Source organism: Sceloporus occidentalis, unplaced genomic scaffold (assembly GCF_023333645.1).
Source record: "Sceloporus occidentalis isolate IW3139 unplaced genomic scaffold, rSceOcc1.0.p SCAF_215, whole genome shotgun sequence".
NCBI lineage: Eukaryota > Metazoa > Chordata > Lepidosauria > Squamata > Phrynosomatidae > Sceloporus > Sceloporus occidentalis.
In genome coordinates, this window is record NW_028317195.1 from 179,958 (window position 1) to 198,466 (window position 18,509).

Here is an 18,509-nt window from a genome sequence, read left to right on the forward strand (position 1 = left end):
AGTTTGTCAGACTTTCAACACGTTAATCGTGCCCTGAGGCACAAATGAAGCAAGCTTTTATAATGCTGTGAGGTCAGGTCAAAGATTCTTAAAGGAACAGTATTAAACATGTATTTTACTTTGGAGGCTTTAGATCATGTTGGATTATGCCATTTTTATTATCTTACATTGAACTTTGCAGTAGCATTGTGTTTCATACAGTATAAGCTGCCAGTGAAGATGCTGCTGCCCGGCACTTCCGCCGGGACTTCTATGAAGGAGCACCGGTTTGACATGACCTTCCGGCGCGCCATCATAGAAGCCCCAGCGGAAGTCCCAGGCAGAAGTGGAGGTTGTCTGCACTCAGCGCTGCAGGGGACCTGGATCCTCCTCTCTCTGGCAGTCGGTGAACATCTGCATGATCCGCGTGGACAATCGCTGCCCCCACTAGACACCAGGGAGTCTGAAAAGGTGAGTATAAGGCTTATCTGGGAGGCAGAGTGGCATATCAGGGAGGCAGAGTGGCATATAATGGGGTATAAGGCATATCTGGGGGGCAGAGTGGCATATAAGAGGGTTTAAGGCATATCTCAATCATAGTTTTTATTAAATATGAAAAAATTGTTTAAATGTGAATTAATATTTACTAGTATACCTTTTTTCTATTGGGTAGTCTTATATTCTTTTACTTTTTTCCTAAATTAATATTCAAATTTTGAGGGGTTGTCTTATAATTCATATCGAGCAAATACGGTATATCATATGCAGTACCATACTACTTAAGTGCCTTTAATTTGGAAATTCATCTATTCTATAGATTATATGTTACATATTTTTTCTCATTCATAGCGAAAATATGCATTATCCACAGAAAAAAATGATTTAACCTTATCAAGACAACTGTGACCCTTTAGACAAATCCATCATATTGTGACATACACATTAAGCATTACGTAAGCCAAGCTTTTGTTATGATGGACCATCCTTCAAAATGACAATGAACCAACCTATTTCTCTTCAATTTCATTTAGATTTGAAGCTCCAACCAAATTGATTTTTGTTGCAAATTATACATCATTTTATACAATATTTGATCAATTGCAGTGTTATCTAGGCCTGCAGAGAATAACAAACCCTTGAAATAAATGGACAAACATAATTGTAATCTACAATTACAATATTATTGCAAAAATATCGGCAAATAACATATAGGGAGTGAAAATACTCACCATATGTAATCTTTAGATACATTATGTCCCTTTATATATATATATATATATATATATATAAATTATTGCAAGGTACTGAAGAATCTATAGGTGCTATGTAAATACATTTTATGCATTAGTTAGTAATATTTGTATTAGGAAGATAATCAGTTTACTCAACTTTATATACTAACAGGAAAAAAACGGTATATTTATAACTTGGTTTTGTGTGGGCTTTAAAGAGTAATGACGACTACAACAGGAGATGTAGGCAGAGGTGATGACATCGGAAGGCCTATGAAGCGAAATTCTAAGTTTGTTGTAGAAATCTCAGACCCTGGGTCTAAATGCCAGAATCTATAGGTTATTAACCCCTTAAGGACAACGGGCGGTCCCTAAAGCCATTGAAAACAATGTATCTTGAGCCCGTACATGTACGGGCTTTGTCATTAAGGGGTTAAAAAAACCTATTGAATGACAAAGGCAAACACACCAGGAGAATGAAGAGAAACTAGAAAAAAAGGGTAGAATGTGAAATGACAAAAAACAACCAGGAAATTGAGGAACAAAGTGCAAGATAATCGCATCAATTGGTCAACTCAGTAAACAGATAATGCCTTGACTTTACTGTACATTATGAACGTCTAAACCCAGTGAGTTTCTGCTGCAGGAAAAACTTGGCTGGCAATGTATAATACATAGTTAAATTAGTGAGAGCTCTTTATCTATCAAATTACACGTCATACAGGGTCAGTTCAGACCTTAGTGCTGGAGAAATTTGAATGTCTTTGCATTGTCATTAACGAATAGTGAAGCGAGGAAGTTTAAATGACAACTCTCTCTTTAGTGAATAAACCCCATTGAGAGCGTAAATGAGAAACAAAGAGATACATGAATGGTGTCAAGAAAAAAAAGGACCATCCTCTTAGCTATACAGTTTTCAAGAACAATTTGTTTATTTGTTTTTCTCCATGCTATCCGCCAATGGTTTAACAAGCTCTTCCTTTTGTTCTGGTCACGTAGAGGGTCTGGCTTGTGAGTCCCCTGATACAGGGGCACAACTGTGACCCAAATACAGAAATGGTAATGGGAAAGATAATAAATTCATAATAATCACAACAGAGTGAGGGTAAAAAGGGAGGGGGGTTGTAAATTAGGGAATAGAAGGAACCATTTATTCAAACTGTCGCTCCCTTCTTCCCCCATAATCTCCTGCTGGGCCACCCACAGCTGTCCGGGGAGGGACCCTAAGCCAACTATGACATCATATGACCCGTTGTTACTGCACCAACGGAATCAAGAAAGCAAATTGTCCTCGTGTGACGTCCATGGGAAATAGAGATGGACAACAAGTGCATAGATTTGCCATCCGGGCTCAGAGTGTACTTTTGTAAGACCCAGTCATCAGGTAATCATGAAACAAATAATTGTAAGGCAGACTACATCTTGGATAGACAAATGTCTGTGCCAAGCATTTAATGCTGCTTTTGTGCATGTGAAAGAGAGGGCATCCATTTATTTATGTAACTGGTAGATTCAGATATCTGAAGTAATCTGCAATGTAGCTGACTCATGCAGAACAGCTATCTTCATTAAAGAACCATGATTTGTGCTACCCTCTGCACTTTTCCCCATTCCCCGTTTGGCATTGTAGGAGTTCAAAGCTTGTTTAATGGGCTTGGAACGAAACCATTTGCATAAAATGGTTGTACTCCTGGTTTTCTTGTTTAAATATTTTAAGCTCTTTCACATTTCAAAGTAGCAAACACTGCTGCATTTGTCACAAACATCCATAAGTAGTACAGGGAAACCCATTTGGCTTGGCCTCAAATGGTAAACATTTTTAATGGCTCAACAATGCCCATCATTAACCAAATCCTGCAAACTTTCAGCAAGGTAAAAGTTTTACGGTACATCTGTCCACTTGAAGAAATATAGGAGAGTTTGCCCATCTTCTCCTATCTTTATCCCTCTAGCAAGGGGCCAAACAATTTATTGTAACAACGATATCCCCTAGGTGGAAAAACAGGCATATTAGTATTTCATACATAAATACTTCACAAAACTAGTGATCCCAGTCAGTTTCTACCAAGCGGTTTCAGTTACACAACCATTATACATCAGTTTTGAAAAAGAGAATAACAGAAAGAAATTAGGGCCAATATGGGCAGTAACAAGAAAGCAAACTCACAGAACGTAGATTTGATGGTTTGATCATAATGCACTGATAGTCGAGGACCGAGGCTCCAAGATCTCTCGTTATCTCTCCAGTTTGTCATGAATTATGGCAGTGATTTTTTTCCATGAAGAACATGTTCCAGAGTTTAGTCAGGATTTCACTCTGGGATGGTAAGATGCCTCTCTAATGTTTTGCTATTGCTTTGTGTTTTATCTTTGCTGTATGCAGTGTATTAGGCGTTGTAGAATCTAGTCAGAATTTGATAGTCTAGGTACAGTAAGGCCTTCTCAGGTGAAGAAGTCCCTTTCATTCCCAAGGCTCTCTATGCCAGTTGAAAAGTATGGTTCCATATCAAGGTGAGTCCACTGCATGCCCACCATACATGTAAATAATCGGCTTGGTTTCCACAACCATGTAAAAAAGCTTGCTCCGTCTTGATGGGTCTGGATACCAGCACATTTTTATATGGCCACTCTTTAAGGTTGGTAAATGTTGTAAGGGGGTGAATATTTCTGAGAGAGTTTACCATAATTCATCAAGAGATCATTTTCCCCAGCTAGTTTTACATTTTGTGACCTCTGGTGACTGCTTGTCGTTAACACAAGTATACAATTGTGTGCTGAGTTCAGTTTTACATCTCCTCAGTAGATATGTTCTAATTTGGTTTAGTTCGGGGCTACCAAACCCGGACACCATTGAGTCTACATAGTTTCTTATCTGTAGGTATCAGAATGTTTCAGAATGGGGGATTTGATGGGTTTCTCTAATTTGTTCGAAGGAGCATATTTTGTTATGACAGAAGAGCTTCCCTTTAGCAGTTAAACCTGCACTAAGACATCATGTAAACTGTGAGGGTAGTAATCCTGCAGAAAAATATTTATTAAAAAGAATCAGGATGAGCTGGGAACCTTGTGCTGTGAGGGCCAAGGTATATTTAAATGTATTCCACATCTTGTAGGATATATAGATGGTGCAGTGTGGATTATGGCTCTAAGGGACCCCAGGAGCAGCTGTAGTAGGCAAGAGCATTCATAATATCTCTCAATTTTAATCTAAAGGTAATGTACCCTTTGGGTAAGAACAAGCACGGTTGTGTTAATTAAGCTTAGAGATATTAAGACCATAAGTTAGGAGTAGCAAGTCCACCCTTCATCTTCCGAAGAAACAGGGTCTCTTTTTTAATTCTTGGCTTTTTTATTGTTCCATATGTATCTAGACACTGTAAATCCTACACTTCAGAAGGCCGGAGCTGAATTTGTAGTGCCCTCAATAGATATAATATCCAAGCCACTATATTAATTTTAACTGCGTAAATTCTGCTCAGCCAGGAAATATGTAAACTATTCCATTTAGTTAGGACCCCCTTGAGGGCATGAATCAGAGCTGGATAGTTTGTATTGTATAATCCGGCATAGCTTGCCATCAGGTTTACCCCTAAATATTTGATAAATGTAAGTCTCCAGTTAAATGATTATTGCTGTCGCATGTTCTGAACCACTTGGGATTCAAGGTTAGTGCTCAGGGTTTCATATTGTGAGTAGGAAGTTGTCACCAAATAGTCCTAAATTGTGTTCTGTTTTTTTTCGACTTTAACGCCTCTAATGTCCTTGTTATTAGTCATTGTGATAATTAGCGGTTCTAAGCACAGCACAAAAAGTAAGGAATAAAAAGGGCAGCCCTTCCTAGTCCCGCTAAGAATAGGGATTCTCACTGATTCATCATGCCTGATGAAGGGACCTGAGAGGTCTTGAAAGCTTGCAATCTATATTTACTCAGTTAGCCAATAAAGGTATCATTCAAACTCCACTTGTCTCCTGTAATTCTACGGCTAACACAGTACCAACTCTCATCTTATATCCCATCAATGGAATAGTTGCTGTGGGACTGCTGTTTAGAGTCTGTATACCTCGCAAAAACTGCCCCACTACTCCAAATATGCCCATGTCACATCACATGTAGTTCCAGTCAACCTGGTCCAAGGCCTTTTCTGCATCTAAACGAGCTGGAGTATCTGTTTCCTTGGTGACTACGACCAGGTTGACTTTCCTGATCTGCATGAACTAGCTTATTTATTACTGATCTCAGTCTCACTGCCAGGAGTTTTATATCATTGTTTATAAGTAATATTGTAGCTACCACATTAAGCAAGGTAGTTACCCTCTTTATCAATAACTATGAATAACTATTATTCTTTCCTGTAACATCTCGGGTTAAGGGTAAGAGTCTTTTAGGAAGGAGTTAAAAAAAAAAAGCCGGAGAGCTGTGAGTTTTAGTTGCCATATAAATTTTTATGGTATTCTCCAGTGGTTCTTCCTCAGTAATGGGAAAAATAAGCATATCTACATCCTCAGATTGTAGATTTAAAAAAACCCTCAATGCGTCTTGTTAATCAGGGCTTTATTGCGGTCATATGATTTTTTTTTTTTTAGAAGTTGGAGAACTTCTCTGCTATATCAAGATGGTCCCTTGATGGTGATTTTTAAGTTGATTGCTTAGTCTCAGAGCTAGAATAGAATATGGTTTATTAGCCTTCACAAAAAAGCCTTGTTCAGATTCATATCGTGTGAGAAAGTTTATTTCCCCTTGAAATGTTGCCCAAGGAGGGCAGTTTCTTATGACATGGTCAGCCATCTTCTGCAGTCATGGATATCCATCCACTAACATACTCAACATGTGGAGCACAGAGAGTTTAGTACACATATTCAAGTGTCTCTCAAGCAATTACACCATCGGTAATTGTCGTGGTAATAGGTGCTTCTTCTCCCTGGTCCTTGGGGGCATCAGAAAAACAAGATGGTAGACTGACATGGCACATATTTATCTGTCTATCTTGAATAGTAAGGTTGTTTTCAGAATGCCTCTCTGTTTATTTAAATCCCATTGACATTGAGAGAAAATGAAGAAAACAGATTGCACCATTCTTAAATGAAGAAAACTATACTTGTTTTTCCTTCATATCAAAAAATGCAAAGCATATGATAAAAGCAACCTTGCAGCTATGGATAACATAAAGGCCACAGGAGATCCTGCTAATATTAATGAGTTTGCAGAATAAAACCCCTGTCCTTGGTGCTAACTACAAGGTGAGCCTTGAATGTTCCACCACACCACAGCTGTTTGTACAGAAGCAGAAACAAACAGGAGAAAAAATGGTCTTTAATTATTGATACATCTCAAATGCCAGAAGGGTGATACATATTACCCCTCTCTAGCAAAAATTGTTACAGCTGTTACAAGATGCCTCATGCCCCGTTGCCAGAGCATGCCATGTGAAGATACTTAACCTATTCTCAGAGCTTTGGGATCCTAAAGGTTAACCCAAGTATGCTATGTGTTCAGTGGGGCAACACCAGTTTTATTGATATTTAAGTGAAAAGAGATAAACGTGATTGAGGGTCATTTGAAATGTGCATATTGAACTCCTTGCAGTCCTGCACTTAAATATGCGGTAATAGGTTTAAATTGCACCAAAAACAAGAGATTCATTTACTGTAGAATTTTGTTCTTCTTGCACTCTTAGACACTTCCTGACAGCTGGTCAGTTGAATATATCCAGTGAGAATCAAAAATTTACACTCAGCTACGGAAATGATGAGCCATAATGGAAATCCAGGACACAAGACTGATTAAGTGAGAAGACTGTGTCCTCGTGTATATATATATATATATATATATATATATATATATACTGATTATTGGGTTTATGTGTTCCAGCCACACCCATTGCTAACAGACATATAAAATCAAGCACACAGGCATGCCATCTCCATACACAACCATTGGCAGTAGAAACAGTCATACTGAAGAGCTCAGTGAATAAACTTGGCACTGTCATAGGATGCCACATTTTTCACAAGTCAGTTAATTAAATTTCTGCCCTGCCAGATTTGCCTGTGTCCACATTAAGTGCTATGTTTGTGAAGTGGAAGTGCATAGGTGTAACAACAGCTTAACCACAAAAAGTTAGACCACACAAACTCACAGAATGGGACTGCTGTGTGCTGAAAATTGCCTGTTCCCTGTAGCATAACCACTACAGATTTCCAAACTGCCTCTGGGAACAAAATCAGCACAAGCTCTATGCAACAGCAGCTTCATTAAATGGGTTTCCCTGGCCAAGCAGCTGCACACAAGCCAAAGGCCACTATTCCCAATGCCAAGCATCGGCTGGAGTATAAAGCACACTTCCACTGGACTCTGGAGCAGCAGAAATGTGTTGTCTGGGGAGATGAACCACACTTCACTAGCTTAAAGTCTGGTGGTTCAATCTCTTTTTGGCAGATGCCATGAGAACACTGCCTACTGGGATGCATAGTGCCTACTGCAAAGTTTGGTGTAGGAGGGATGATGGTCTGGGGTGTTTTTTTAAGATTTGGGCCCCTTACTTCCAGTGAAGGTTAATGTTATTGCAACAACATCCAAATACATTTTAGACAATTGTATGTTTCCAGATGGGGGAAACCCCTTTCCTGTTTCAGCATGACTGCCCCCTGTTCCTGCAAGGTCCATAAAGTCATGGTGGTTTGATGAGAACCCTGACCTTAACTCCAACACCTCTTGGATTAATTGTGAATTGTAATGTGCTCTTGTGACAAAAAAATAAAGAAAAGGTAACAAAAAAAATAGACAATCACAAAATCTACAAGTTTGAGTTTAGGTACAGTTACAGACTCTCTTGCAAAGATCCTCATCAATGATCAATGTAAATCTTGTTTAGCCTGTTGGGCTGAAATGCGCAAGATGCAGATTCCCTTGTGTTCCTTTTGGATATCTGAAGATTCATAAAGTCTGATACTTCACTTGATAGACTCATGTGGGCATATTTTGTACTTTTGGCTTGGAGAGTGCACTGCTTGTCTGCTCATCAATAGGTTTGATATCAGTGAACTAAAAATGGAAAAGTCTCACCCTGTTTGTTAGTGCATTGGAGGAACACAGAGCCGGCCTTAAGTATTCTGGCGCCCTGTGCAGACTACTCCTCTGGCGCTCCCCATCCCCCAAAAAAGAAAGGAAAAAAATCTCCTCCCTCTGCCCCTTCTCACTATCTACCACCTCTGCCCCTTCTCACTGCCTTCCCCCCTCTGCCCCTTCTCACTATCTACACTCCCTGCCTCTTCTCACTACCCCCCTACCCCTTCTCACTGCCCCCCTGCCCCTTCTCACTATCTACCCCCTCTCTCTATCCTTACTTACCTTGTTGCCGGAGTTCTGCAGTGGGAGCGGGAGGCGTCTGTCTTCCCGCTCTGCCGTGGTGCGCACTTCACAGCATGAAACACCGGCACCTCAACAGAGTCACGGACAGTGAGGGGCGCCGAGCAGTTGCTGAAAACTTCACAAGCGACCACTCAGGGCCCCTGACTGGGACTTAAATTAAAACACCGTTTTTTTTGTTTTAACTTTATTTAACATCCTCCGTGTTAAATAAAGTTAAAAAAAACTTTATTTAACATGGAGGATGTCAAATAAAGTAAAAAAAAACAAACAAAAAACCCCCCGATGTTTTAATTTAAGTCCCGGGCAGGCGCCCCTGTTGCCATGGCGCCCTGTGCGGCCACACAACCCTAAGGCCGGCCCTGGAGGAACATATTTGGTTTTGTTGGTGATATCCAGATTGCTGGACCTCACTATTTTGTTGAAATGGTAGTAGGTTGGGCGCTGCAATTTGAATCATTTTTGTTTAATGGCATACAAGAGATTTGTTTACTGTGCAACTATTTTAAAGATATAGTCAATGCCTAGAATAGCTTCACATATCAGGTGGTGAAATAATGGAACTGTAATTGGACATGGCATTATAAGTAGTTCAAGGGCTTTAAAAATAGGGTTTTCAGCAAAAGGATACTCAATCATCAACTACTTGAGCTTCTCTGTATCTATGGTTTTGGTTTCTACTTATATTTTTGTTCAACTAACAAATATTCTTTGTGAGCCCTATAACCACCTAGGTGAAAACCAGCTTGCTCCCCTGCTGCTTTCCAACGAATGAACCTGAAGACCTTTTAATCCTTCTCAACATGCAGGTGCCTCCAGCATTGAAGAGAGTCATGCACCCAAATTAGGAATATCACCTGTAACCCAGTTCAAGATGTGCCCCTTAACCTCAAAACCTCTTGGGGCTTTGATAGGAACTTTAATTTGCTTTTGGCTGAAATTGTAGGGAAGAGGTTAAAGATGTTATAAAATCCTGCATCTGCAACAAAGTAGGGATGTGAATACCATTAATTAACACCATAGCATGAGTTCCACAAACTACAATGCATCACTTTTATGTGTGTAGTACATACATACACATCATAAAGGGATAGAAGTGTTCCCAAATCCAATGTATCTATATCTGAGAAGAGATGTAAAAGCTAATTTCTGTCTATGTTCTATTTTCTCCACGTAAATATTTCAGAAAAATGTTTTATTTGCACAGTTCTTTTGTCCCTTGTTTCTTTACTTATTTACTATGCCCAATGATTCATTTTTTTTTGCTTCAAATGTTGGGAGTAACAGATTTGCTTCAATTAATCTTGGCATATGAGGACAAGACAAAGGAAGTTTCCCCCAATGTTCTGCCTTAGTTTTAATTTAACCACATAATAAGAATGACCTAACACCTGCCACTGAGGAAGTGCAACTCCTGTCATTACACACACACACTGGACACTCCTCTATACTGAACGATGAAATCCATGTTTTCGGAATAAAACATAAATGGTAAATGACGGAACATAAATTATCTTGCATCAAAAGTACACTTTTTTATGAGAAGAGGCTTCAGAACTTCTCAACAACTTCTTGATGTTCTGCAACAAAAGACAAAATAATGTGATTTCAAATGCCAACACAAAATGTATTGATCACGTTGAATCCTATTGTTAGTGTAATAGCTTAGCTCAAAAACCATTCACATTTGAAAGATCTCACTGAGAGCCATTTTTGGTACCAAAGTGTCTAAGTGCGTTATTCGTATCCAAATCGTTTGGAAAGAGAGAGCCCCACATCTGTCTTTGGGCAACCCATGCAACTTTACTAGCTGCTCGTAAAGCTATTCTGATGAAGTGATTAAAATCCGCCTCTCCATCACTCAAACAATTGGATGAGATTCTTTTCACATTGATGTCCATAGAGGAAGATGGCTCCATGCTGGATAAGGTAGTCAGAACTGAGCATTTCTATAGAAATTGAAGGCCATAAATCACAAATTCTTCTCCGTCTTCTCATAATGAAGTAACAGGATCTTTCAAAGACATTAATTGTTTTTTATGACAATACTGAGATAAGAGCAGCCAGAGACCATTTGATTTACCAAGGAAGTTGCAGAATTTGAGATTGATTCATGTGTGATTGAGATATATTGGTTTGTCATTTCTTGCATCACCTTGAAATGGACCAAAAAGGGAGCCCTTTAAAGATTAAATGTGTGTAGAGCTTTTCACAACCGATTGTGTTTTTTGTTTTTTTGCAGTATACAGATGAGGAAAAAGCACTCTCCTCATTCTAATAATAATAATAATATATACATGAAAAGGAGAAGAAGGCACCTTGAATGTTAAGTCCATAACAACTATTCTCCTTTCATTTAACTATGCAGAATGTATATATAGGTATACATGGAAATGGCTATACATTTGTCTGTGGCATTTCTTTAATTTTCTCTCCTAGTTTGAAGTAGGACTTTTTAAGATAAAAAAAACATACTGTTGTGTTAATATGATAAATATATATATATATATATATATATATATATATATATATATATACAGCACATAAAAGATGTACAAGAAGTAGTAAAGGGAGCTGAACTCTCTTTTTCATTTCTCAAGTATTTTACCACAGTAAAGCTGCTTTAACGGGGAAAACAGCCATGAGCTGAAATAATAATACAAATCCTCTAAATGGGAGTTTATGCATGTATACATGTTTAGTGAGTTTCTAATGCTTATGTTAAGCTTTTTCTTTGAGTAGGCACTAAAGGTAGCTGAGCCATGATGGAATAGCCTGCAAGACCAAAATCCTGAGGCGAAGAGGAGACTAAGACTGCCTGGACCTGGCTGCTACTCCTCCAGTCTTCCCAAGTCAAGGCCGAATAATGCCAATATCAGTGCCAACTGAACCATTATTTAGCTTTAAAATATAAAGATTAGAAAAGCAAGAGACTGGCATATTAAATACACAAACATTGGGGTTTGTCCACTTAAAGGAGAGTTGGAAGGAGAGTTATGGTTTGGACTCTCTCATTTCACTATTCTGAAGGGTCAAAGCTAGCAATTTTTAACAGAAAGAAGATCGGAGCTGATTTTGTATAATGCATCACTCAATGGGCAATTTAACTATACATTATACCGGACCTGCCAAGTTCTTTCTACATGAGAAGCTCATTAAGGTTGGGCCCTTATAATGTATAGTGAAGCTGCTAAAACCCAACTCTCCTGCAGACTTCCATACCAATTCTAATTTTAGTGAATAGACTCCTTGGCCTGGCAGTGGTGTTCCCATGTAATGGATAGAACTACACAACTGTATTCCTCCATTGAAAAAGCAGGCTTGTATTTAATGGGTCAACTTATACCAGGTGCCAGGTGGCTCATACTTTTTAAAATAAAAAATGCGAAGCTGCATTTTTTGAACTAATGTTTATCTAAAGACCTGTTTTTTTGTCTTTGTTCTTCATTCTATTTCTCAGTAAATATATGAAATTAAAGCAGAAAGATCTAGTTGTAAACCATTCAGATTTGATGGATGTTGGCGTGAAAAGTGTTCAACTCACCTGAGTGAAATTAGCTTTAAAAAATGCTGCCTTCAGCTATAAGGCTGAATGAGTTACTGAATGAGTTACAGAATGAGCACTGAATGAGTTACTCTGCCTCTATAGACCTTGCACACAGCGGTTGAATTATACAGTGCAGCTATCCTCTTTGTCTTTTCAGGATCCATGCTTACAGTAAGATGGACATGTATAGGTTCTGAAAGGCATTGTATGAAATTAAAATTGTGAGGCTCTTATTGAAAGGAAATAAAGCGCCCAAGCTACCTCCCTCTACTGTGAATGATAAAGTGCCAAGAGGTTGAGAGAGAAAAAGAGTAGAAATGTGAAATGAAGAGAGTGAGCGAGACCGCATTGGAGAGAGAAGGGGGGTGTGGAGGACTGCAAATTTGCTGAGCATGTGTGGGTATTTCTTTGTGACACAAGGCACACACGCCCCCTTCTCTCACATTGTGTCGCTGCCTATTCTCTGTGCTTCTTGTCTTGTTCTCTCTCTCTCCTGGCTCTCTGACCCTATGCCGGCCCTTTGCATTGCGTCCCCAAGAAGTCAAGTCATGCCAAATTTGTGCTCTCGGCAGTGGAACCAACTCTCACACACCGCAGGGCACAGCTTGCCTTTTCTCCCTGGCCCTTTCCCACACTTTCCTATGCTCTTTGTCAGCCCTTAGAGTTTTTTTTCTGCTCCTATTCAGCCCAAATTAGTCACGAATGGCCCCAGCCTGGAGACAAAAATAAATTAGGTGGAGTTTTTTTCCCTCTAAATCCCGTGTACACTCGTTACCATTACGTACCCTTGCTTCACCTCCCCCTTTGCCCCCATGGTGAAGGATGGCTGTGCTTAACCCCTGAATCATGCAAGACTGTACTTATGGTAATGGAAAATAGCAAGTCCTGGAGATGACCTCAGATGACCTTGAAAGAAGTCCCTTTCTCCATGTATCACAGGTGCATACATAGAATCATAACTGCCCCCACATCTGTTGGTATTCAATAAAATAATATTTCATACTAATACATGGAAGAAAAACAAAACATTAACTTTAAAATCACAAACCAATAATCCTGTATTCAAAGCCTTCTTTTTGTGATCTGAAAATTACAGATATTAACTCTTTTTTCCCTGGCAGTTCAGTACCTGTAAGAGGTTGGTATCAATTATTTTTTTAAACAATTGTATATTTCCATGTTTAGCATCAGCGTGGATTCTTGCTGGCAGATTTTTCATTGTTTCATTGTTTAAATACGAACAATACTCCATTCTTATTCTGGAACAAAAGCCCAGGAAAACAAACAGCACTCATAGATCTCACTTCAGCTAAATACATCCCCATGACTTTATATGATCTTTGGCATTGTTGCCTCTTCCTCAAACCTATGTTTTGTTACATGGTTATTTTACAATTTTTTTCCCTTTTTGCTGTAATTATGAAAAATTATAACAAGTCTTAATTAGCTGTATGGTATATATCGTTACCACTAAAAATAATTATAATTAGTTCAAGTAGCTACCACCTTCTATTAACAAGAGCTATTTAATGGAATTAAATGTGTTAAATTGAATATCATATGCGCCTATTTTAATTGGGAGAAAGGCGGATGTACCTGAGCACAATACATGACATGCTCAATCACTAAATGGACACCTTTCTTCTAGTCGGGACATATTCACTAAAGCAGATGTTTGCTGGAGACTTGAGGTTTCAATTTAAGAAATTCAGTAATTTAATAACACTGTACTAGTGGACTAATCAAGCTCATTGGGGTTGGCCTTGAGTGAAAACAGAACAACACAACTTCTAACTTTAGTAAATAAATATTTTTATCATTACCTTTTTGGATATACATTTTACCAGATTATTATCGTTGACCTTTTACATTTAGGCAAAAATGTATTTTACTCTCTAAAGGAACAGTCCAGCTGTTATTCGCATTTTAGGTCCCTGTGGTGTCTTCCTTGCAAATGCATAATTGGGGGGATTCTGCAGAATGCCTCTCTTGCCCACCCATCAGCTATTTCCTGTAAATACTTGATTACATTTTCTGCCACGTGATATAATCATGAGGAGCTGGGCGAGCGTTCCAAAAGGGTTTATTGAGACCACCAGAGCATATGCGCTGCAGCTTCTCCCAAAGGTAATTTGTTTATTTTTTATTATTTGTATTTTTAATGATAAGAAAGCATATTACAGAACTTAAAATGTACTTTAATAATTGTTGTTTGTGGAAGATGCTGTGGAAGTGTCCATTGGAATGAACAGATCTGTAATTTTATTCTTTCCTCTAAATGTTATCATATAAAAACCACATTCCCAACCTTTTTTGTTTTAGTGTTCCCAACAAAAATGAAATACTCATTTCTGGGAAGGGTTTGTGCATTCACCAGTACTAGTAATGAAGTTTGTAATGTTGTATTTAGTTGCATTCATCAAAGTAGGCAAAAATCCTCCTTTGAGTAAGGAAACGTTCATCCACCAATGAACAATGTTGGACAATGAATGTGTAAAAGGTTCCCTTGAGAGAATATTTCCACTTTATATTGGTCAAAATGTAGTTAAGCATCTCACATGTTTAGAAGGTAGAAGTGAGATGGATTAGAACAAAGGTAGCATAATTTGAACAAAGGTACAGGATGCTACTAGATTTCAAAGAGTCACATTTTCAGCCTCTGTATAGGTAATGTTGGAAAGTTAGAATCTCTACATCTGTCTGTATTTCAATAAATCGCAATCATGTACGACACCTCATTGCACAAACGATGAAATCTGAAAACTCTACAGAAGAAACCTATCTGTTGTACTCCGTTTTCATTCATTGATACAGATGAGAACTAAAAAGACAGAACAGGTGGAAGGTGGAACTCTATTGAGCAACTCCGACCCTTTTGCTTGCTCAAGGCTATGTATAAAATATCAGGCATATGCAAACAAGGGAGCCCATGCGACAGTAGGTTACTAATGAGAAAGTGACATACCTTGTGTATGTATCTGCATGTCCCTGCCTAGAATACTGAAAGTGAATTGGAAACACCCTTTGTAGAATCACCGTTTTCTCGACTCGTAAAGCATATAACATTTTAAATACCAATTTTCTTGTCTTGGTACCTTTACTAAAACTAAAAAGGAGAATGGACAAACAAGCTGTGTATATAAATTGTGCACACCTAGAACCAATGGAAATAAAACCCAAAATATATTCATTAACGTGTCCTTAGTTTGAAAACACCCTATAAGCCTAGGATTTCATGCAAATATTACAAGTTGCGCAGCACATTTTCCAAACTATTTTTAAAACAATAATTGGCATGGAGGGACACAGGGGAGCCGCTAGAGGGGGTTACTGGGGCAGAAGCCCCAAATCTCACCTTCATAAGACTCGGTTGGTGGAGAAGGTAGGGAGACATTCAGAGAGCGTGAGAGAGTAATATGTATGAAAGTGTCTATGCAAGTTATACAAATGTGAATGCACAAGTCTAGCATATAGATACATTTGGGATGATATTTCCTCCCAAAAGTCCTCAGCCATGAACAGTTCCATAAACTGCCATGGGCTAAAATCAGAGACATCAGGATGAATGTCAGAGTTGGCAGTGAAAGGGGGAACATCTGGCAAAGGCCAAGCTGCACGGACCCACTGCATACATGGATTAGGGTCACTACTAGAAGCATTCTCTGTTTATATGAGATCTGAACTTGCTTTTGTGCCACATGACAATTAAGCATTCCATGAAAAATTTACTTTTCAATTCACTATTCGTCTTATTATTCCTGAGCTATTCCTGCATTACCAACAATTTAAAAGATCCTTGACATATTGGATGGGAATCCAAATGAAAAGAAAATATTCTCGTGGTAATTCAGCCAAGAAAAATGGGATACGTTTTCAAAAGCAATTATGATAATCCTTGCATAAACCACTGTGGACATCTAAATGTGTACTGATGGCAGGTGGAATCTAGTCCAATTTAGAAGCCTGCAATCGCAACCTCCATGCAGAGCACATTCCAGAATTTTGCAGCCCTTACTGCAAACGGTGGTTCTAAAATTGCAATAGATGATTTTGATGTACATTGTTGGCTGAAGATTTCATTCAAAATGCTTTTTTAACTGGTGTTATGATTTGTATATTTAGAGCAAATTACATAAGGATACCCAGTACCACAAGCTTCTCCTAAAGTAATTTTTATACCCCCAACTCCTCCTGCTGGGCTTTCCCATCTTCTGAAGACTGTCCCCGAAATGAATTTCTCAACAATTCAAGCTAAATGTGAATTATTTTTTTTTTAACCCAGCACACCTTCCCAGAAGGGCACTTCTGACCATGGATTTTCACAACACTGTTGACGAGTACATTAACCGCAATGCAAAGGCTCTAGCAAGCAAATTAATTGCAACCTAGACTCACCTGTCAATGACCCAACAGCAAAACAAGCAGTGGGGAAAACAGAAAAGTACTGCCGTCACCCAAGTTATGCATTCCTTTTGTGATAGTTAGAACTGGGTGAAATATTTTAAAATATATATATTTTTTTTTCACTCCTGAGCGTTAGTGAGCATAAACATGATGTCTCAACACACTTAAGGAGGAACCATTTTTTCCATGCAAGAGTTCACCTTGGGCAGAAAGTGCTACTTTCCATGACGTTATATATGTGTATATTTTTTGCAGTTCTAATAAATTACAGGTGAAGTGAATAACACTGATAATCTTGTTATGACATTTGTCACAGGGTGGGATATATTGGGCAGCAACCGAACATTTCGTCCTGAATGTTGATGCGTCAGAAGCAGGAAAAATGGGCAAGTTCACTGATGCACAGGTGGGGGTGAAGCACAGATGAGCTACTGTAGCTTAAATTGTTGAAAAAGGTTAATGCTGGTTCTGATAGAAAGGTGTCAGAACGCACAGTGCATAGCAGTTTGTTGTATACGGAGCTGCGTAGCCGCAGACCAGTCAGGATGCCCATGCTGACCCCTGCTGAAAAGCGCCTACAATGGGCATCTGGGCATAAGAACTGGACTGTATTGGCATTTTCAAAGACTTCAAAGTTTGAAATCACTTGAGACTGAACAAAACTCTTCCAAGTAAATGAGGATTTTAGGGAGCACTCTGATTCATGACAGCCTTAGGTTCAGTAAAGTGTGTGCCAGGTGGGTGCCTTAGCAGCTGACAGAGGAGCATAAGCGCTTAGATGCTTGCTTCCCAACACATTGCCCGTTACTGTGGAGGTGACTTTCTGCAGAAGAAACGTGGGTTCCTCATTTTCACCATTACCAGCCTGAAAGCAAGAGGCAGAGTATGCAGTGGAAGCATCCATGATGTGAAAGCAGTGGTACATCAGTGGCTACACGTTCAACCAAAAAACACTTTTTTATGCTGATGGCAATAAACATTGTACGACGTTGCAAAAATTGCATCGCAAAGGAAGGTGACTATGTAGAAAAGTGATGCAATTTGTTTCGAAAGTGTGGAAACTTTTTGAACGTCCCTCGTAATTTTTGCAATGTTCTGTTTGTGTCAACCTTAAATTTAAGGGGAAAAATCTTATGTTCTGTAGGTGTTTAGTATTTTTTTTAGATGTATTTTGCCAGCGATCGCAAACCTACCACTAATAATGTTGTAGGCATTAAATACTTTATGCAAGACAAATTCAAATCTGCAAAATATTGATCATTAACAGTTGTCTAATCTAAGTAAGAGGATTTTATAGTCTTTAGCCTTCCAAGAAAAAAAAAGTTTCACTTACATGTTGCTCTAGCCCAGTCAGTAGGGGGAAAAAGTAACACGCCCTATAGTTACAATGCAGCAATAATTGTGGCCAAAATACACACTGGGGGTACATTTCATTTTATCCCAAAGTCAGAACTCTAAAAATCTGTACTATACTTGTGTGCAGATGACATGAATACGTATTGTTCATCTGAGTTAAATAAAGTGTTTACACACAATGGCATTGTAACAGAGCAAATGCTTATCTGAGTTATCCGAGTAGACAAAATATCAGCAACTGTGCCATGTATAGTTGTCATGTAAAGAGCAGCTTGAGCGCATATTTGTCTTATCAACATGGCAAGCAATGGTTATAAGAGAAGACTCTTTCCTCTTGTGTAACATACCCATGCTTCTTCTAGATCATAAAGGTCATACCTCTTTCTGAAAATCAAATTGTTATGCCTTAATTGTTATGTCCTGGTTACCCATTGTACAGCGCTATTTAAACCAAAGCAAGTCAAATGATCAGGACATTTTGTTTATTTTTTTCTTTTCCCCTTTTCTTAAAAGTATTAAAAACCAAAAAGATGTTTTCACACAACACAATACTTTAAACTAGGCAAACAAAAAACAGAACATGAGTAAGACGGCATTGCGACAGCACAAACGTGGATGCATCAAG